Genomic DNA, 7,909 nt, shown 5'->3' on the forward strand with positions numbered 1-7,909 from the left:
GTGACGCCTAGGTTGCCCGGAACGTAGAAATGATCATCACTTTCACAATGTTTGCAATTATTCATTTTATACGATGGAAAAGCTTTTGTACTTATATTGTATTTTATTCTTCTGGCGTCGTCTTCTTAGGCCCTAACTATTCGATCTAGTGGAACAACGCCCTAGAGTGAAGACTTGGTTTCCCGGAACATGGAAATGACCATTACTTACACACTGTTTGCAGTTATTCCTGTTATACGATGGAAAAACTTTTGCATCTTTATTGTATTTTATGCTTCTGGCGTTGACTTCTAAGGCCCTAGCTATTCGATTTGGTGGAGCAACGCCCGAGAGTGGGGCCTAGGTTGCCCGGTACATAGAAATGACCATAACTTCCACACTGGTTGCAATTATTCGTTTTATACGATGGAAAAGCTGTTGTATTTATATCGTATTTTATGCTTCTGGCGTTGACCTCTTAGGCCCTAACTATTCCATCTGGTGGAACAACGCCGTCGGGTGAAGCCTAGGTTGCCCGGAACGTAGAAATGACCATAACTTCCACACTGGTTGCAATTATTCGTTTTATACGATGGAAAAGCTGTTGTATTTATATTGTATTTTATGCATCTGGCATTGACTTCTAAGGACCTAACTATTCGATCTGGTGGAGCAACGCACTGGGGTGAAGCCTAGGTTGCGCGGAATGTAGAAATGACCATAACGTTCACACTGGTAGCAATTATTCGTTTTATACGATGGAAAAACAGTTTTATTTATTTTGTATTTTATGCTTCTGGCGTTGACTTCTAAGGCCCTAACTATTCGATCTGGTGGAGCAACGCCCTAGAGTGAAGCCTAGGTTGCCTGGAACGTAGAAATGACCATCACTTTCACACGGGTTGCAATTATTCCTGTTATAGGATGGAAAGACTGTTGTATTTTTATTGTATTTTATACTTCAGGCGTTGACTTCTAAGGCCCTAGCTATTCGATCTGGTCGAGCAACGCCCTAGAGTGAAGCCTAGGTGCCCGGAACGTAGAAATGACCATAAGTTTCACACTGGTAGCAATTATTCGTTTTATACGATGGAAAAACTGTTTTATTTATTTTGTATTTTATGCTTCTGGCGTTGACTTCTTATGCCCTAACTATTCCCTCCGGCGGATCAACACCCTAGAGTGAAACCTACGTCGCCCGGAACGTAGAAATGACTATTACTTTCACACTGGTTGCAATTATTCGTTTTATACGATGGAAAAGCTGTTTCATTTATTTTGCGTTTTATGCTTCGGGCGTTGACTTCTAAGGCCCTAACTATTCCATCTGGTGGAACAACGCCCTAGGGTGAAGCCTAGGTTGCCTGGAACGTAGAAATGACCATCACTTTCACACGGGTTGCAATTATTCCTGTTATAGGATGGAAAGACTGTTGTATTTTTATTGTATTTTATACTTCAGGCGTTGACTTCTAAGGCCCTAGCTATTCGATCTGGTCGAGCAACGCCCTAGAGTGAAGCCTAGGTTGCCCGGAACGTAGAAATGACCATAACTTCCACACTGGTTGCAATTATTCGTTTTATACCATGGAAAAGCTGTTCTATTTATATCGTATTTTATGCTTCTGGCGTTGACCTCTTAGGCCCTAACTATTCCATCTGGTGGAACAACGCCGTCGGGTTAAGCCTAGGTTGCGCGGAACGTAGCAATGACCATAACTTTCACACTGGTAGCAATTATTCGTTTTATACGATGGAAAAACTGTTCCATTTATTTTATAGTTTATGCTTCGCGCGTTGTCTTCTTAGGCCCTACCTATTCCATCTGGTGGAACAACGCCCTAGGGTGAAGCCTAGGTTGCGCGGAACGTAGAAATGACCATAACTTTCACACTGGTAGCAATTATTCGTTTTATACGATGGAAAAAATGTTTTATTTATTTTGTATTTTATGCTTCTGGCGTTGACTTCTAAGGCCCTAACAATTCGAACTGGTGGAGCAACGCCCTAGAGTGAAGCCTAGGTTGCGCGGAACGTAGAAATGACCATAACTTTCACACCGGTAGCAATTATTCGTTTTATACGATGGAAAAACTGTTCTATTTATTATGTATTTTATGCTTCGGGCGTTGACACCTAAGGCCCTAACTGTTTGATCTGGTGGAGCAACGCCCTAGAGTGAAGCCTATGTTGCCCGGAACGTAGAAATGACCATAACTTTCACACTGGTTGCTATTATTCGTTTTAGACGATGGAAAAACTGTTATATTTATATTGTATTTGATGCTTCTGGCGTTGACTTCTTAGGCCCTAACTGTTCGATCTGGTGGAACAACGCCCTAGGGTGAAGCCTAGGTTGCCCGGAAAGTAGAAATGACCATAACTTTCACACTGGTTGCAATTATTCGTTTCTACGATGGAAAAGCTGTGGCACCTTTATTGTATTTTATTCATCTGCGGTTGACTTCTAAGGCCCTAACAATTCGAACTGGTGGAGCAACGCCCTAGAGTGAAGCCTAGGTTGCCCGGAACGTAGAAATGACCATAACTTCCACACTGGTTGCAATGATTCGTTTTATACGATGGCAAAGCTGTTGTATTTATATCGTATTTTATGCTTCTGGCGTTGACCTCTTAGGCCCTAACTATTCCATCTGGTGGAACAACGCCGTCGGGTGAAGCCTAGGTTGCGCGTAACGTAGAAATGACCTTAACTTTCACACTGGTAGCAATTATTCGTTTTATACGATGGAAAAACTGTTCTATTTATATTGTATTTTATGCTACGGGCGTTGACTCCTAAGGCCATAACTATTCAATCTGTTGGTGCAACGCCCATGGGTGAAGCCTATGTTGCCCGGAACGTAGAAATGACTATTACTTTCTCACTGGTTGCAATTATTCGTTTTATACGATGGAAAAGCAGATCCATTTATTTTGTATTTTATGCTTCGGGCGTTGACTCCTAAGGCCCTAACTATTCGATCTGGTGGAACAACGCCCTAGGGTCAAGTCTAGGGTGCGCGGAACGTAGAAATGACCATAAGTTTCACACTGGTAGCAATTATTCGTTTTATACGATGGAAAAACTGTTTTATTTATTTTGTATTTTATGCTTCTGGCGTTGACTTCTTATGCCCTAACTATTCCCTCCGGCGGATCAACGCCCTAGAGTGAAACCTACGTCGCCCGGAACGTTGAAATGACTATTACTTTCACACTGGCTGCAATTATTCGTTTTATACGATGGAAAAGCTGTTCCATTTATTTTGCGTTTTATGCTTCGGGCGTTGACTTCTAAGGCCCTAACGATTCCATCTGGTGGAACAACGCCCTAGGGTGAAGCCTAGGTTGCCTGGAACGTAGAAATGACCATCACTTTCACACGGGTTGCAATTATTCCTGTTATAGGATGGAAAGACTGTTGTATTTTTATTGTATTTTATACTTCAGGCGTTGACTTCTAAGGCCCTAGCTATTCGATCTGGTCGAGCAACGCCCTAGAGTGAAGCCTAGGTTGCCCGGAACGTAGAAATCACCATAACTTCCACACTGGTTGCAATTATTCGTTTTATACGATGGAAAAGCTGTTGTATTTATATCGTATTTTATGCTTCTGGCGTTGACCTCTTAGGCCCTAACTATTCCATCTGGTGGAACAACGCCGTCGGGTGAAGCCTAGGTTGCGCGGAACGTAGCAATGACCATAACTTTCACACTGGTAGCAATTATTCGTTTTATACGATGGAAAAACTGTTCTATTTATTTTGTATTTTATGCTTCGGGCGTTGACTTCTAAGGCCCTAGCAATTCGATCTGGTCGAGCAACGCCCTAGAATGAAGCCTAGGTTGCCCGGAACGTAGAAATGCACCATAACTTCCACACTGGTTGCAATTATCCGTTTTATACGATGGAAAAGCTGTTGTATTTATATTGTATTTTATGCATCTGGCGTTGACTTCTAAGGACTTAACTATTCGATCTGGTGGAGCAACGCACTGGGGTGAAGCCAAGGTTGCGCGGAATGTAGGAATGACCATAACGTTCACACTGGTAGCAATTATTCGTTTTATACGATGGAAAAGCTGTTCCATTTACTTTGTGTTTTATGCTTCGGGCGTTGACTTCTAAGGCCCTAACTATTCCATCTGGTGGAACAACGCCCTAGGGTGTAGCCTAGGTTGCCTGGAACGCAGAAATGACCATCACTTTCACACGGGTTGCAATTATTCCTGTTATAGGATGGAAAGACTGTTGTATTTTTATTGTATTTTATACTTCAGGCGTTGACTTCTAAGGCCCTAGCTATTCGATCTGGTCGAGCAACGCCCTAGAGTGAAGCCTATGTTGCCCGGAACGTAGAAATGACCATAACTTCCACACTGGTTGCAATTATTCGTTTTATACTATGGAAAAGCTGTTCTATTCATATCGTATTTTATGCTTCTGGCGTTGACCTCTTAGGCCCTAACTATTCCATCTGGTGGAACAACGCCGTCGGGTGAAGCCTAGGTTGCGCGGAACGTAGCAATGACCATAACTTTCACACTGGTAGCAATTATTCGTTTTATACGATGGAAAAACTGTTCTATTTATTTTGTATTTTATGCTTCGCGCGTTGTCTTCTAAGGCCCTAGCTATTCGATCTGGGCGAGCAACGCCCTAGAGTGAAGCCTAGGTTGCCCGGAACGTAGAAATGACCATAACTTCCACACTGGTTGCAATTATTCGTTTTATACGATGGAAAAGCTGTTGTATTTATATCGTATTTTATGCATCTGGCGTTGACTTCTAAGGACCTAAATATTCGATCTGGTGGAGCAACGCACTGGGGTGCAGCCTAGGTTGCGCGGAATGTAGAAATGACCATAACGTTCACACTGGTAGCAATTATTCGTTTTATACGATGGAAAGACAGTTTTATTTATTTTGTATTTTATACTTCTGGCGTTGACTTCTAAGGCCCTAACTATTCGATCTGGTGGAGCAACGACCTAGAGTGAAGACTTGGTTGCCCGGAACGTAGAAATGACCATTACATTCACACTGGTTGCAATTATTCGTCTTATACGATGGAAAAGCTGTTGTACTTATATCGTATTTTATGCTTCTGGCGTTGACTTCTTAGGCCCTAACTATTCCATCTGGTCGAACAACGCCCTTGGGTGAAGCCTAGGTTGCGCGGACCGTAGCAATGACCATAACTTTCACACTGGTAGCAATTATTCGTTTTATACGATGGAAAAACAGTTTTATTTATTTTGTATTTTATGCTTCGCGCGTTGACTTCTAAGGCCCTAACTATTCGATCTGGTGGCGCAACGCCCTAGAGTGACGCCTAGGTTGCCCGGAACGTAGAAATGACCATTACTTTCACAATGTTTGCAATTATTCATTTTATACGATGGAAAAGCTTTTGTACTTATATTGTATTTTATTCTTCTGGCGTTGACTTCTTAGGCCCTAATTATTCGATCTGGTGGAACAACGCCCTAGAGTGAAGACTAGGTTGCCCGGAACAAGGAAATGACCATTACTTTCACACTGTTTGCAGTTATTCCTGTTATACGATGGAAAAACTTTTGCATCTTTATTGTATTTTATGCTTCTGGCGTTGACTTCTAAGGCCCTAGCTATTCGATTTGGTGGAGCAACGCCCGAGAGTGGGGCCTAGGTTGCCCGGTACATAGAAATGACCATAACTTCCACACTGGTTGCAATTATCCGTTTTATACGATGGAAAAGCTGTTGTATTTATATTGTATTTTATGCATCTGGCGTTGACTTCTAAGGACCTAACTATTCGATCTGGTGGTGCAACGCCCTAGGGTGAAGCCTAGGTTGCCCGGAAAGTAGAAACGATGTTAACTTTCATACTGGTTGCAATTATTCGTTTTATACGATGGAAAAACTGTTTTAGTTATTTTGTATTTTGTGCTTCGGGCGTTGACTTCTAAGGCCCTAACTATTCGATCTGGTGGCGCAACGCCCTAGAGTGACGCCTAGGTTGCCCGGAACGTAGAAATGATCATCACTTTCACAATGTTTGCAATTATTCATTTTATACGATGGAAAAGCTTTTGTACTTATATTGTATTTTATTCTTCTGGCGTCGTCTTCTTAGGCCCTAACTATTCGATCTAGTGGAACAACGCCCTAGAGTGAGGACTTGGTTTCCCGGAACATGGAAATGACCATTACTTACACACTGTTTGCAGTTATTCCTGTTATACGATGGAAAAACTTTTGCATCTTTATTGTATTTTATGCTTCTGGCGTTGACTTCTAAGGCCCTAGCTATTCGATTTGGTGGAGCAACGCCCGAGAGTGGGGCCTAGGTTGCCCGGTACATAGAAATGACCATAACTTCCACACTGGTTGCAATTATTCGTTTTATACGATGGAAAAGCTGTTGTATTTATATCGTATTTTATGCTTCTGGCGTTGACCTCTTAGGCCCTAACTATTCCATCTGGTGGAACAACGCCGTCGGGTGAAGCCTAGGTTGCCCGGAACGTAGAAATGACCATAACTTCCACACTGGTTGCAATTATTCGTTTTATACGATGGAAAAGCTGTTGTATTTATATTGTATTTTATGCATCTGGCGTTGACTTCTAAGGACCTAACTATTCGATCTGGTGGAGCAACGCACTGGGGTGAAGCCTAGGTTGCGCGGAATGTAGAAATGACCATAACGTTCACACTGGTAGCAATTATTCGTTTTATACGATGGAAAAACAGTTTTATTTATTTTGTATTTTATGCTTCTGGCGTTGACTTCTAAGGCCCTAACTATTCGATCTGGTGGAGCAACGCCCTAGAGTGAAGCCTAGGTTGCCTGGAACGTAGAAATGACCATCACTTTCACACGGGTTGCAATTATTCCTGTTATAGGATGGAAAGACTGTTGTATTTTTATTGTATTTTATACGTCAGGCGTTGACTTCTAAGGCCCTAGCTATTCGATCTGGTCGAGCAACGCCCTAGAGTGAAGCCTAGGTTGCCCGGAACGTAGAAATGACCATAAGTTTCACACTGGTAGCAATTATTCGTTTTATACGATGGAAAAACTGTTTTATTTATTTTGTATTTTATGCTTCTGGCGTTGACTTCTTATGCCCTAACTATTCCCTCCGGCGGATCAACACCCTAGAGTGAAACCTACGTCGCCCGGAACGTAGAAATGACTATTACTTTCACACTGGTTGCAATTATTCGTTTTATACGATGGAAAAGCTGTTTCATTTATTTTGCGTTTTATGCTTCGGGCGTTGACTTCTAAGGCCCTAACTATTCCATCTGGTGGAACAACGCCCTAGGGTGAAGCCTAGGTTGCCTGGAACGTAGAAATGACCATCACTTTCACACGGGTTGCAATTATTCCTGTTATAGGATGGAAAGACTGTTGTATTTTTATTGTATTTTATACTTCAGGCGTTGACTTCTAAGGCCCTAGCTATTCGATCTGGTCGAGCAACGCCCTAGAGTGAAGCCTAGGTTGCCCGGAACGTAGAAATGACCATAACTTCCACACTGGTTGCAATTATTCGTTTTATACCATGGAAAAGCTGTTCTATTTATATCGTATTTTATGCTTCTGGCGTTGACCTCTTAGGCCCTAACTATTCCATCTGGTGGAACAACGCCGTCGGGTTAAGCCTAGGTTGCGCGGAACGTAGCAATGACCATAACTTTCACACTGGTAGCAATTATTCGTTTTATACGATGGAAAAACTGTTCCATTTATTTTATAGTTTATGCTTCGCGCGTTGTCTTCTAAGGCCCTAGCTATTCGATCTGGTCGAGCAACGCCCTAGAGTGAAGCCTAGGTTGCCCGGAACGTAGAAATGACCATAACTTCCACACTGGTTGCAATTATTCGTTTTATACGATGTAAAAGCTGTTGTATTTATATCGTATTTTATG

Source organism: Calliopsis andreniformis, unplaced genomic scaffold, assembly GCF_051401765.1.
Source record: "Calliopsis andreniformis isolate RMS-2024a unplaced genomic scaffold, iyCalAndr_principal scaffold0024, whole genome shotgun sequence".
Classification (NCBI taxonomy): domain Eukaryota; kingdom Metazoa; phylum Arthropoda; class Insecta; order Hymenoptera; family Andrenidae; genus Calliopsis; species Calliopsis andreniformis.